At 42.3% G+C, this 15,009-nt stretch overlaps 1 long non-coding RNA gene across 1 annotated transcript; it reads left to right on the forward strand.

The window, feature by feature from the left end:
* Window positions 1-13,413: 13,413 nt before the first annotated feature.
* LOC141592073 (uncharacterized) lies at window positions 13,414-13,900 on the forward strand. The gene is made up of 3 exons (XR_012521044.1): window positions 13,414-13,561; window positions 13,648-13,740; window positions 13,822-13,900. It is a non-coding gene; the product is annotated as an uncharacterized LOC141592073 (long non-coding RNA).
* Window positions 13,901-15,009: the final 1,109 nt, after the last annotated feature.

Below are 15,009 nucleotides of genomic sequence, written 5' to 3' on the forward strand. Positions count from 1 at the left end.
GTCCTGGGCTTTGGACTTGTTTGTCCTGGACTTGGTATTTTGTACTCACTTGTCCAGGATTTTGTGTGTTGGATGCTTTCTTTGGATTTTGGGCTTTTTGAGAAAAGGGTTTCAATCTTGTTTTGTTTTGATTTTTGCTTGGGTCTTGGTCTTGACGTTGGGTGAGTAGACTTTGGCTTTGGCTTTTGCTTTGAGTGAATTGCTTTTGGCTTTTGTTTTTGCTTTGGCATTGTGCTTTGGCTTTGGGTGAATGGATATTGGCTTGGACCTTTGATTTTGACCTTTCGCTTTGACTTCGGGTAAATGGATATTGGCTTGGGCCTTTGATTTTGGCCTTTCGCTTTGACTTTGGGTGAATGGCTATTAGCTTGGGCCTTTGATTTTGGCCTTTCGCTTTGGCTTCGGGTGAATGGCTATTGGCTTGGGCCTTCGATTTTGGCCTTGGCTCTGATTTTGCTTTGGCTTTGGTTTTTGATTTATTGGTTCTTTGCCGTCCTTCGTTCGAGGCAGGTAAAGTTGCAGACGGGGATGTACATGTTGGTGAGAGGTTGATATTTGGTGATGGGATGTTTTTGTGAGGAATGGGCTTGCCTTCCGTCATTGACCATGAATAAGGAGATGTTATGGTTTGTTATCTGGGTTCGTCGTAGGATCCCTTTGATTAAGAGCTCATTCTAGATCGGGTGTTAATGAAAGGTTTCTATTGCCAGACATGGAATAAGTAAAGAGAATGGACACGGAGTTTCGAGTCCTCCGCTTACTCGGTACGGAACGTCATTCGAGTGTACTCACATTGAATTGGAACATATTGTTTGTTTTAAATCAATTCTCAAATCAATTCTCGTTGTCAACGGGAAATGGTAAAGGAGAGAATATATGATAGTTGAAAATCGTGCTTTTATTTAGATAAATAAGATGTTAGCACAGACTCGATGAATACGTGTGACTCATGGGGACAGCCCCCAGTTTGTCACTTAGGAATAAATGGACAGAGACTAGGATAGATATGAGAAAGCCTAAGACTCGGACTCGAACTCAGACTCAATCGTAGATACGAACTCCTAATCATCACTTTTCTCCTCGAAGGTCTCCTTTGCAGCATCCAGCGGCTTGAATGTCTGGTCATGAGCATTGACCCACTTGAGCACTTCACTCTCGTTGTTGGGAATGATATGAGGACAATAGTCCATCAGGCTTTCGTCTCCTTGCAGAAAGAGATGTTCATAAGGGTTGTTTCATCACTTGGTTTGTATAGGGATGAAGCTATCAGTTCATGGTTGTCGATCATATTTTGAATAGCATGTTTCAGTTTGAAGCATGTTTCAGTATCATGACCATTTTCTTGATGATATTGGCAATAGGCACTGCCGTCCCAGAAACGGGTTTTCTTGCTTTCAAGCGGGTCCGGAGTGGGCCCGATTAGTTGTAGCTTCCCTTCAGTCACAAGCTTTTGAAGAGGTGCGGCATAGTTTGTGTTGAGATTGGTGAATGTCCTTTGAGAACGTTCAACCTTGCTGTTTGGCTTGGGACATTCAGGAGGATTGTCTTGACTGGGAGGTGCAATTATGATTTTGCTAGCCTCGATCATATCTTGAATGGCATTTTTGAGTTTGAAACAGGTTTCGGTGTCATGGCCCTTGCCTTGATGGTATTGGCAATATGCATTACCACCCAGGATCAGGCACTTTTGTGTTCTGGTGGGTCCGGGGTCGGACCAATGGGTTGGAGTATTCCTTCTGAGGCAAGTATCCCCAGAGTGGTGCCATATGCTATTCCCAGATCTGTGAAAACCCTTTGATGTTTTCCCACGATTCCAACATTGGTGTTTTTTGGGATGTTTTTGTGAGTTTTGTTTTTGTTTTTGTTTTTGTCAATCCTGGGCGGAAGCAGGATTTGGTCATTGTCAATGGGAAGTTTTTGGGATGTTGCTTGGTATTTTGAAGGGGATTCTGGTGAGGCAATTTCATGTTTTTTGTTGGTGGGTTCATGGGTGTGCGAACCATTAGATGACTCCTCATTTTCAACAGCTGTTGGTTGGCGAACCAAGGGTTGGTTTCCTAGATGGTCAGGTTTATTCTCGGTACGACCAAACCTCTTCTCCAAATTAGCTACCCGGGTGTTCAAATCATCGATAGCCACTTGCAGCTTTTAGAATATGTTGTTGATGGAGACGGAGAGCATCATTATAGAGCTTTGTATGCCATCCTCATCAATTGCATGAATTTTCTCATCGTCAGGAGAGATGAGATGAGAGCAGTCTAGGGAAGATTCCTCACTGTGTCCAATAGGGTTTTCTGGAGGGTTGTTCTTGTTGTTTGCAAGTAGCCGGCTTTCAAGGAGCTTAACCCTTTGCTCAATATATCAGAAGGGGGAAATTCCCGGTTATCATTTTTTCCTCAACTTGGGAGAGACGAGTGCTCAAGTTTTCCACGGTAGCTAGGAGTCGAAGGACCATGTTGTTAGTTTCGGCAGAAGTCATGGCGGATGAAGGTTGATCAACTTCTTGAGTTCTTGGTTGACGGTCGATGGCACCCAAGGGATTCCTATTTGACATAACGATAGACGTTATTGTTGGACCTTGTGTCCTCCACAATTAGTGTGATAACATTTATAAATCTCTTATAGGTTCACAAGGGTATACTTTGTATTTTATCAGTTGATTAACGATTAGTTAATAACGGTTGGCTTGCTAGAAAGTTTGACGTTATTATCATACTGATGGCGGTGATCAACTGGTCTTTAAAAGTCACACCTAAAGGATGTGTTTGAGAGATGTGATTATGGAAATGTAATCACATTGATGCCTTATATGACTAAAAGGTTAGTCAATGTGTTGATGAGACGATTATTTAATCTAATTAAATAATATTAGCTGAGACGAATTAACTGTCAATTCGTAAATTGAATATAATATGTTATATTTAATTAATGTATATAATGTTAGCTTGAACGAATTAAGATGTTAATTCGCAATTAAACGTAATCGGTTATATTTAATTAGCTAATTATAAATATGCGATATTTATAGTTAAAGTATATATTATACGATATTGTCATAATAAATTATTACAGACCGACATTAATAAATCGACTGCAAGCTGTTGTGTGTAGACTCATTATTACGGAATAAAATAAATGACAATTTATAAATTATACACTTTATATACATTTTGTAAACTACCAAAATAAGAAGATTTAATCTCATTATTTTTGGTAGGTGGAAAAACCGAAAATAAGAAGATAATTCCTCTTATTTTTCGGTTGAATTGGCCGAAAAATAGGAAAGAAAAATCTACCCTATTTCACTCCCTCACTCGGTTTTAAGGGGTGTAGGGGACTCATTTTTCTAACCTAATTTTGACCTAATATTCTCTCATCAAACAAAACACAAAAAAACCTAAATTAATTAGTGAATTTGGGGATCTCATTCTAGCAATTTGAGGGGCATTTCTCGGAGCATCTTGGGTGCAACGATTAGTTGAATATCATTTTGATATTGTTCTTAGGCCATTTTTGCTAGGACCAAAGGTTGTTTCTTAATCTCTACTATTTTGTTTATGCAATTTCATTTATGACTAGTATTCATAATCATAATTTCGTTATAATCCTAATAATCTTAAAGGAAGTATACCGATAATTCCTACAGTTATAACTTGTCTTGGCAAGGGAATGTACAAACAAAGACAAATACGATACATATGTACAAAAGGCAGTTTTGTTGTGGAGACACGACGTTGTGACTATGTTATGAGTTCATTAAAGATCGTGAATGACCTCTTGTGTTTGAACTCTTGGTGCATGACGTTGAACTTAGACTCGAGTGTCGATTTTGGCATAGTGATGCCTAGACAGACGACTTCTGACTTAGTTTGGAGGTTTGTTGCTGGCGTGACGCCGTTGGACAAGACATGTACACAAACTTGACCTTTGAATCATAATGTAGGGGAAATGCGGGTTTAATACCCGAGAGGTTTTGACTCTGCTAAGGCCATTGAAGATGTCTCGTCAATTAGGCGACACGACCTAGACCAGAAGGTAGATACTAACTTCAGCAGAGACTCAACGTTACCTAGACGACTTGACTTGTAATCGACTGGACTCTAATCGACTCAAGGCTGAATCAGAAAGGCGGACTGAAGTTTTCGAAAATAGAAATTTTCAAAAAGATTCATTTGTCGTTCTATGGACGGCTTCCGAAGAGTAGGGATCTCTGAAAGTCGATCAGTTGAGGAGTTGTCTTAAGTTTGTTTTCAAAAGACGGTTTGAGTTGAAATTGCGGCGGCTCTGAAAACAATGTGTTGTTTTCGAAGATGGTTGTTGAAATTCCGAATCACGGATCTAAAAATCATATTTGGAATTGTCATTACAATGGCCATGAAAACGGTTAAATTTGTTTTCAAAGGATATAAAATTGGGTTGAAAATTTGAAAACGGTTAAATCTGTTTTCAAAGATTTGATTTTTATTTGAAATTTGAAAACGGTTAAATTTGTTTTCAAATGATTTGATTTTGAAATTTTAAAACGGTTAAATTTGTCTGCAAAGGGTTTGAAGTTGGATTTGAAATTTGAAAACAGTTAGATTTATTTTCAAAGATTTGAAATTGGATTTGAAGCGTTAGATTTGTTTTCAAAGATTTGAAATTGGAAATTGAAATTTGAAAACGGTTAAATTTGTTTTCAAAGATTTGAAATTGGAAATTGAAATTTGAAAACGGTTAAATTTATTTTCAAATGATTTGAAATTGGATTTGAAATTTGAAAACGGTTAAGTTTGTTTTCAAATGATTGATTTTGAATTTGAAATTTGAAAACGATTAAATTTGTTTTCAAATGATTTGAAATTGGATTTAAAATTTGAAAACGGTTAAATTTGCTTTCAAAGATTTGAAATTGGAAATTGTGAGGATTGAATTTTTCATTATGACGGGTTAGAAACCGTTTTAACCTTTGAAAGACGGTATGCAAATCGAAGATTGTGAGAATTGAAATCGTCATTACGACGGCTTAGAAAAGCTAAATTTGTTTTCCAAAACGAGATTTGAAATTTGGAAAGTTGCACGGGTTGAAATCGTCATTACGACGGTTTGAAAAACGTTTTTGTTTGAAAATTGATTTCGAATTTTGAAAATTCGAGGGTAGAATTCGTCATTACGACGGCGTAAAAGAGCGCTTTGATAATGCAACGGTCGGCGACAGACCGAGGTTTGAAACGACCATTATGACGACGTAAAAGGGTATTTTGAAATGGTTTGTGAAAACCAAGATTTGAAATCGTCATTGCGACGGCACAAAAAGGTGTGCAACGGTTGGCGAAAGACCGAGGTTTGAAACGGTTGTGAAAAACCGAGTTTGAAAATCGTCATTAAGACGGCATAAAAAGGTGCTTTTGAAACGGTTGTAAAACCGGGTTTGGAAATCATCATTACGACGGCCTACAAAGGCGTGTTGAAATGGTTGTAAAAAAAAATGGGTTTGAAAATCGTCATTACGACGGCCTAGAAAGGCGTGCAACGGTCGGCGAAAGACCGAGGTTTGAAATGACCATTATAACGGCGCAAAAAAGGTGCTTTGAAATGGTTATGAAAAACCGGGCATTGAAATCGTCATTACGACGGCATAAAAAGGTGTGTTAAAATGGTTGTAAAAAACCGGGTTTGAAATTCGTCATTACGACGGCCGAAAAAGGCGTGCAACGGTCGGTGCAAGACCGAGGTTTGAAACGGTTGTGAAAAACCGGATCTGAAAATCGTCATTGCGACGGCCTAAAAAGGCGCATTTGAAATGGTTGTAGAAAACCGAGTTTGAAAATCGTCATTACGACGGTCTAAAAAAGGTGTGTTGAAATGGTTATAGAAAACCGAGTTTTGAAATGGCCATTATAATGGCATAAAAGGGTGTTTTTAAAAGTTTTGAAATGACACGGAAGGAATTATGATCACATAACACATAAGCACTCACACTTCATTATATTATGCGTAATGTTGCCACGGGCTTTGGCTTAAAAGGGTGGGTTACACACCAAGCGATCAAACCCCGATTTGCGAGAGAGATACCAATCCAAACAAAATGTGTAAGGAGGGTGCCCTAGCCTCGTGCTCGAAAGTGATGAAAGCTCTTTGACGAAACAGAAATGTGTAACGTCAACGGTATACTTGACTCAATCGGGATTCGAAACGCGGGGATGAGAAAACTCACGCCGACGGGACGAGCCAATTGGTCGATAAAGGTTAGGTATGGGCCCGGACAAGGAACCCGACTTATGACCGTAATATCAATTAATGCACTTTAACCACGACCTCGTTCGAGTTTCACCTAGTTTTCCCCAGCAGAGTCGCCAATCTGTGGACATGGGCCACAGGCCGATCTGTGGATTTGGGCCACCTACCGATCTGCGGTCACGGGCCACCTTCATGCGAAGCCAATCTTTGGACATGCAGCGGTCTAGAAAGCCACGCTCGGTGGCGTTGAAATGCTTTCGACCGGATCGCTTTAGATCGGTCGGTTTCGTCTCGGTAAAGGTCTCGAAATTATACAGAGATGTTCGGAGTCGCCACCAAGCATTTGTGGAATGCTTGGAGCCCGTTCGAATCCACTTTATACCTAGGTCAATCAAGGCAAAAAGCGGTGCTTGACATAGGTACTAAAGATAAGGACTCGTCCCCCTTTTAGCATTTTATGCCTAAAATGACTCTCGTACGCCCTGGATTAGGCCATCCACTATCCAAAGGTTCTGAGTAAGGGGTGAGGGTACGTATTGGGAAGCCCTTTAATCGGACACCCAATCCTGCCAGCGTTAGCGGCCTCTACTGATAGATCGTGGTTGTTTAAGTGCAAGAGTTGATAAAACGGTTTAAATGCATGAATGCGCATCCAAAAGCTTAACCTAACATGTGAGAGCTTTCTATGTCGGTTGATTTAATCCAAGTATCAAGTATAAGATGTCAAGTTGGATTTAGATTGATTTGCATGTGAGAACGGAAATTAAACATCCATTTACCAAATTCGGGTTATGATGCTTAACACGATCCGTTATTCAAAAAAATTTGTTTTAAAGACAAAGTATGAAACGCAAACTTGTCAATCTGATCCGTCACGTATGCGGATAAACCGTAATCGGGATCGTCCTAGACAAGTGCTAAAAATGAGGCAGAACAGTGCCAGGCAGCCCCATTGGGGCGCGAGCCTATTGGTGAGGGGAAGGGCTCTGCCAGGTTTTTAGATAAGAAAGCAGACGGCCTCTTGGGGCGCGAGCCATGAGTCGACCCAAGGAGCCTCTCCTGGTTGTAAAAAAGGTTGTTTAAAACCGTATTTATGTTTAAATGATTTGCAAGTATTTTTTGCATGACTCGGAATAATTACTATTATGTTAGTAATATTCATTGTCATATTTGCAAGTTTGAAAAGCATAGTAAAATGTGTAAAAGGAAGATGTTTGATTTGAACTGATTATGTGTGGACAGCGGGCCGCCCACGGGGGCGCTTGGTGAGAAACGGGGACAAGCGTTTGCATTTTGTAAGGAGTCGCCACCAATTTTTATGGAAAATTGGAACCGTTCGAATACCTCGTGTCATGTCAAGACACAAAGTAGTGACATGAACACTAAGCAATCGTTACCCTTAGCATTCTATGTCTAGAATGACTCTCGTGGATGCCAATGAACACGGGTGCTCACGGAGATCTGGAGTAAGGGGTGAGGGTACGTATTAGGAAGCTCTTTTGATCGAACACCTAATCCCGCCCGCCTCGATAGCGGCCTCTACTAATGATTAGGGAAGTTGTTCGTACTCGATATATCGTCGGTTATATGCATGCAATGCAACATCCATAGATTAATCCTAACATGTGAAGATTTAACTAAGTCGGTTGACACATAATTTAGCATACAATTGGGTCGAAGTAGGATTTAATGTTCAATTATATGTGAAAACATACAAACAATGAAAGAAATACAATAACTATGAATTACAATGATGGAAATTACAATAATTACATTGGAAAAGGCGATTTATGTCGAAAATACCTTTAAAACGGATAATTTGATGAAAAAGGAATAAAAGAATAAAAGAAAGAATTAAATAAACTAACGAACAGGAATTAACGTGATATTACGGATATTAGTTAGTTAATATGTAAACTAATTAAACTACGTCAAGCCAGAAACGGAGTTCGAGGACGAACTCATCTCGAACAAAGCAAGAGATCGCGCCCTTTGGAATAGGCGCAGGCGATTCTTTGCGTCTGTTCCAAGGGTGAGTTCTGGCTGTGAAGCCGGAACTGCAAATCGTTAATGTTAATTGATGAATTTAAGGATTGATTAGATTATAATTACTCGGATGAAAGTGGTTAACATGTTATTTAACATATGAATGGGTCGTAAAAACAGTAAAACATGCATGAGACGGAAATAGACGGATTAATTACAAGAAGGAACGATGTTAATGAATGAGTCCTCTATTAAAATCAATTAACTAGTCTAAACATGATGATTAATGATGACGAATTAACAATGAATATGGAATGAACATGTGGAAATTATATCAATGACGAATCTCAGAAACCCAATATGAACAAATTGAACCTCTAAAATCCGGGTTTGAATTTAATGACGAAAAACCCGTAAATATTGATTATTTAGGATTTAAGTTGAATTTGAATAATTAAAACATGTTAATGATGAAGGAATAATATACATATGAATTATGGACGATGATTATATGAACGAATTAAAGAACAAATAAATAAAAACGAATAAGAAAACACACGAATTACGAGAGGGCGAGGAAGAAGAAAAGAAGCAGAATCGGCGGCCTCACGAAGAGGCGCAGCAGAACTGCGCTCCTTCAAGAGGCGCGGCGATTCTTTGCGTCTTTTCTCGACGTCTGTCTCTCACGGAAATCCGCAAAAAAAAGGTTTTAAAGCACGGTTTTAGAAATCGGTTTTAATGGTGTTTTCGACATAAACCTTACAATGATGATACGATAAAGTAAAAAAACAATAAATAAAAGAGAATTATACACCCTCAGACTTACATGTTGACGGAACGAGATGAACTAAGAAATCGACTAGTGAATGCTCGACGCGAATGCAAAGAGAGTGCCCTCGTAAGAGGAAAACGATTGATTAATTTAAGTTGATTGAGTGTAGTTGGTCAAATTTGTCGGTCATGCAACGGAGAGGCTGGTACCCGGAAAGATCCGAGCTTACGTGGTCGGAAGTCCAAGCACGTAGGCGCCAATTAGTAAGAACGAAGTCTAGAATGCAAAGGGAGAAGAGAAGGGCGGACACTCGCGTGAGAAATATGAGGAACGAAAGCTCCTATTTATACTAATCACGCGAAGGAATAGGGTTTCGGAGACTCTTTGGAAGTGAATCTCGGAAAGATATAAAAAAGATACGTAAATCATGCAAAGAAGGGCCTGGGAAGAGGCGCAGCAGCCACTGCGTCCCTTGGAAGAGGCGCAGGCGCTCACTCTTCCCGGAGATTTCCTCTGTCAAGAAAGATTTCCGTGTTTGAGTTATGGTAGGACGGAAATAATTCGATTATCTTTTGAATATTACGGGATATTATTTGTCAAAAGATAAAATTTGTGAAATATGGAATAGAAATATCCGGAACATTCCAAACATTCGACTCGGGATTTAACAATTATCGAAAAATGGAGACGGTTTTTGACCCGACTCGAATGTACTTTAATTATTGCCAAAACGACCGTATCGGCACGTAGATGACAACTAAGAGGTCGACATTAATATTTGAGCAAACACTTGACGATAATCTTACGAATTATCACAAATCGTTCCGCGAATCAAACATGCGGCCCAATCATCACCGGGTGGTTTGCGGGAGGTGCGAAACGAGGTGTCTCTGAGCCCCCACTTTGACCGAGGCTTGGACAAGGCGAAAGTCAAAGTATAGCCATCAGGTCAATCGAAGATTACAACCTGACGACTATGGCGACGCGAGGCGGCTCAAGGGGTCTGAACCAAGGACCTGTCGTCGGGAACATTTTAGAGTCTGTCGACTATCGGGGACGGTCGTTTAAAGTCCATTAGACTACGTAAGGAAGCTCGCCAGCCATAAGAAGAGACCATACCTGAGACTTATTTCTCGAGATGCTTTCGGGGTTGCGTAGGAGCTAAGGTTTGAGCTTGGGAGCTAAGGGTAAGACCTAAAAGTTATATAAGGATTGGTGCTAAGGTGTGGGACCCTAAAGGAAATCATTGACGGGAAGGAGGCCAAATATGAGTTCAACCTAGAGGTAACTAAGTTTTGGGTATAGGAACTTCTGGAGAACGACACCCTGTCGGACTCCGCGGGGAAACGAGAAATATTGGAAGCAGCAGGACGTCGGTAGAAACTGCTGGGGAAAATCCGCTTGCATCGGTCTCAAACGAACTCTGGCAAACAAAACTTGAGGTTGAATCTGCTTGCGTCGGTCTCAAACAAACTCTTGCTGGGGAAATATTGACGACTAGGAACATCTTGATCGTCGTGGGAGAAATCTTGAATGAGCAGTACTGCAAAATACTACTGCGCCGGACAAAATAAATTGAGCAATACTGCAAAATGCTGCTGCGCGGGATTAAATGAATTTGGACAATACTGCAAAATACTGCTGCGCGGGATAAAACGCGGGCCGGAACGAAAGAAAATCGTCGAAACGGACCAAAAGAATACAATAGCGTTGAAGAAGAGGCGCACCAAAGATGGGCCCACAAATAACGAACTCATAACGAAGTTTTGAAAATTCGTATGGAGGGAACACAGGGAAGAGGCGCAGCAAGAGCTGCGTCTCTTGGAAGAGGCGCAGCACCTGCTGCGTCTTTTCCCGAAATTGGCTATTTCCGCGTAAAAACGCGAAATCAGAAGGTTTATGTTTCATTATTTCGAAATACATTTCCTTCAATTTCTCTCTCAAATCTTCACCATTTCCATCGAGGTTGGATTCAAAAGCTTGCATTAAACATGACTAATCGAGGTATGTGTCTTAATCTTGCATTAATCATCCGTATTTGTCGAATTTCGAGCCGCGAGAATTAGGGTTTTCGACCCTTTGGATCGAAAATTTGGGGCTTTTCCCCCAAATGAATTTGCTTTGCCAAATTGATGCTAGAAATGGATAGTAGGCAATGTTAGGAACATAACCATGTATTTACTTTGAATTTTCATCGAGTTTTGAGCCCTTGAGCGAATTTTGAGACGGTTTTACAGCTGAACCGTAAATTGCTTCGAAAATAGCCTTAGGATTGTCCATTGGCGACGAAATTTGATATTCGAGATCCTTGGATGATGGGTAAACTTCCTGACATCTCGAAATTTTGGTTCGTGACAACTTTTTCAGGGCACCTTTCTAGGGCATAATCGCCGTTATAACGAAATGCTGCCGAATTTTCGACTTGAAACAGGAACTAGGCTTTGACTTGGACTTGATTTGACCCAATTTATCACATGAGTGATCGGGTTGGCGGGAATATGGCCAAAGATGGCCAGAAAGGACAGCTTTCAGGGCCCTGAAGGCTCGAAAACTCCTTAACCAAGGCTTGTCGTCACGTGACGCGGCCTAAATTTACTTTAATGTTGCAGGTGATGAGGCTTCTACTTCTGGGAGGACTCCCATGGAGATGGACGCCAGTGCGGTTGAGGAGGCTTTGGAGCAGGCTTTCACCGATGCGGTGATGGCCACTGGAGACGAGGCACACGAGGAGGTGGAGGAAGAGGAGGCCCCGAGACGGGCCAACGTCAGGCGAGGAGGTCGTCAGCTGAGGGGAGCTCCTGTGTGGGCTGAGACCTGGGAGAGTAGGCACCTCGTGTGGGCTGCAGAGGGTCACCTATCCTACAGGACGGTGAAGAGCTTGGTAAATAAGAATTCACTACTCATCACCTATTCTCTTTCATTCTTTTTATCCGAACCTCTTGCAAATTTCATTCAAAACTAAAGATAGCTTTGTTTCAAATCATTATAGGAGGCCCGGAACATTAGGTCGTTCTCGGGTTACACGACAGCGATGGAGCACTACGAGCGGCTGTCGGCGGAGGAGAGGGCCATGATAGAGCGCGGAGCGTTTGGTCCTCTGGTTCAGGTCTGGAGGGATATCGTGAAGAGGAAGTTGCGGGCCAACCTTAGCCTGGTCTGTGCTTTCCTGGATCGATTCTGGGATACGACTTCCACGTTTCACCTGCCTTTTGGTGAGGTGGGAGTCACTCTAGAGGACTACGGCATGATTTATGGTCTGCCGTGTGGGGCCGAGGAGATGGTGCGGCCGGAGACTGCTATGAGGGCGGATTCGGCCGAGGCGAGGAGATTTATCGGCTGGAACCTGTCGCCGAAGGCTGTTGCAATGCCGGGTTTGGTACCCAGTACCTATGTCCGAGACTACTTTGCGGGGAAGACCCCGGAGCTGGTGACGATCGATGGGAGGGAGACTGCTCCTCCTCCTTGTACAGCTGAGCAGAGAGCTCGTCTGTGGCTTTGGTGGTTCTTGTCTTCGATTTACCTTGGAGACAAGGGCGAGAGGCTATCGACGAAGCTTCTTCCCTTTCTTTCTGACCTGAGTTCCCTAGGGCGCCGGACCGGTCATCTTCTTTGGTTTTGCGGTCCTCATCCGCTTCATGAGGGCCATGGTTCATCCGGAGTTGATGGAGAAGGGGACTTCTCCTGGCGCTGTCGGACCTGGACTACTGTTGGAGGTATGAACATTTCAAAGTAAATTCCTTTCTTTATTGAAATACGAAAGATCGTCATTGATTATCTTGTTTTACAGGCATGGGTGTACTCTTACTTCCCGAGTCTCGCGCCGAAGAGGACAGAGCCGCTGGAGAAGGCCTATCCTGTGGTGAGGGATTGGGTGATGTGCCGGACGAAGAGCAAGCGTTCTTCTCACAATGTCCACCGGCGGGATGTGAACGCCCTTCAGCTGAGCGGCGTGAGTATCCCACTCGTATTTATATCTCTTGTACTTTGCTTTTATTTGATCATAGGAATGATCTTTGCCTTATCTTGTCGCAGTGGGTGCCAAGACCTTGGGCGGAGTACGCTGGAGCGCCTCCTTTTGTTGCTGAGGTCCTTCGACCTAGGAGCCCGAGTCATTTCTTTGTTGTGGACGCGATGGGTCCCGTGTGGTATCTGGGCGAGCGTTTGGCTCGTCAGTGCTCTCGGGGCGCGTTGACGGTTCCCATTGACCCTCCGAGGACGATGTTCAGGGAGCCTACTGAGGCTGAGAGGGACGCGGACCTGGCTGGTGCCAGTGGCGACGACCTTCTTCTGCCTGGCGAGGACTACTCAGCGTTCCTTTACGGGAGGTTGGCGTACTGGCCGGTAGTGGTGAGTATCTTTTATTTTTCTTGATTTGATTTTGAGAATTACGATGAAAGATCATCGATTAACGAGAGCTATTTGTCTTTGCAGGAGGTTGAGGCGGCGGGCGTCGAGCCCCCAGTGTACCCCGAGACTCTTGAGTACACTGACGCGACTGGGAGGACGACGATCTCCGAGTTGCGTGACTTTGACGTAGCTGTGACGGATGCTGGCCTAGACGACTGGCAGCATCTGATTCGGAGGGTGAGCCTCCAGCTTATATACCTTTCGTGTAAGAACACATTTGATTGAACTTGTTCAATTTACTGAGAATTCTTTTTGAAATGCAGGTCGCGCCATCTCGGTTTGTGGCACTATGGAGGGTGGCCAACCGGCTACGAGCTACTGCCATCGAGGCACTCGTCGGTGGTCGAGGTCGTCAGGTACGAACCTCGTTTGATTTCTTTTGATTTTTGATTTTTCAGTTTTGTTTTGATTGACATGAGCCAATTTGTTGTTTACAGGGCGACCGCGAGCTGGAGCGAGAGTTGGCCCAGTCTCGGGAGGAGACGGCTCGCTTGTCGAGGGAGCTCGAGTTTCGGGATGCCGAGATTGCTGCTCTTACGGCGAAGGTTGCTGAGTTGGAGGGTGTCCATCAGTAGTTTGGCGTAGCTTTGTAGACTTGTACATTTGGACATTTGATTTTGAACATTTTTGGACTTGTTTGGGGCGCAAGCCCCCAGTTTGCTTGGACGTTGGATTTGGTTCGGGGCGCAAGCCCCCAGTTTGCTTGTACATTTGTATATATGATGGCCTGAGTGCCTTTGCTGCTGGGTTGTGTTGCTTGTACCTGCAGGTTAGTTCTTGAACAGGTTGGGTAGACAACGGTTTACGCCGTCATGCTGCCGAAATTTACATGGAAATTACGCAAAACATACATTTTATACACATATGGCCTTAATTAGCGCAAAAAAGACTCAAAAGGATACAAAAAAGTGCAAAAATGCAAAAATTTTGTCGGAAATGACCGGACGGTAGGGAGGGTTACCCCCTAAAAAAAGAAAAAATAGAAATCTGTAAGTGTAGAAATGAAAATGTTGAAATGAAAACAAAAGAGAATTATTTCCTAAAAATGAAATTAAAATGAAACTTATGAAATTAAATTAAAATGAAATTTTATTACCTAAGAATAAATAAATGAATTAAAATAAAAATAAAAAGAAGAATTAAGTGCGATGAAAATGGCGAAGGTGTCGACGTCGCCTCGAAATGCGTGCCCGCGAATTTAGGAAGTTTGAAACATGGTAAATTGCTCGTATTTACCAAAATAAAATCCCGTAGGAATAGGAAATTATTCGTTATAGAATTAGGAAAGATCCCAACGCGGAAATCACAGAAGGTGAGCACTGGGAAGAGGCGCGAGCATGAGTCCGCGTCGCTTTGGATAGGCGCGGCAGAGAGCTGCGCCTGTTCCCAAGTTTGTCTCTCCTGGCGGATTTTGGAAACAGCAATTAGTATAAATAGAAGCGTCGACGAAGCTTTAAATCATATAATTCTTCCGTCTTTTCTCCGTTAATCTCATAAAAACTCCCAAAATAAATTTTCAAGAGAAAATTTGTCATCATGAACACTTTGGAGGTCCGCTTGAAGGAATGGACTAATGAATTTTCGAATGTTGAGAAGCACGATATGGGTGCTCATAACCTTGGGTC

Source organism: Silene latifolia, chromosome 1, assembly GCF_048544455.1.
Source record: "Silene latifolia isolate original U9 population chromosome 1, ASM4854445v1, whole genome shotgun sequence".
NCBI lineage: Eukaryota > Viridiplantae > Streptophyta > Magnoliopsida > Caryophyllales > Caryophyllaceae > Silene > Silene latifolia.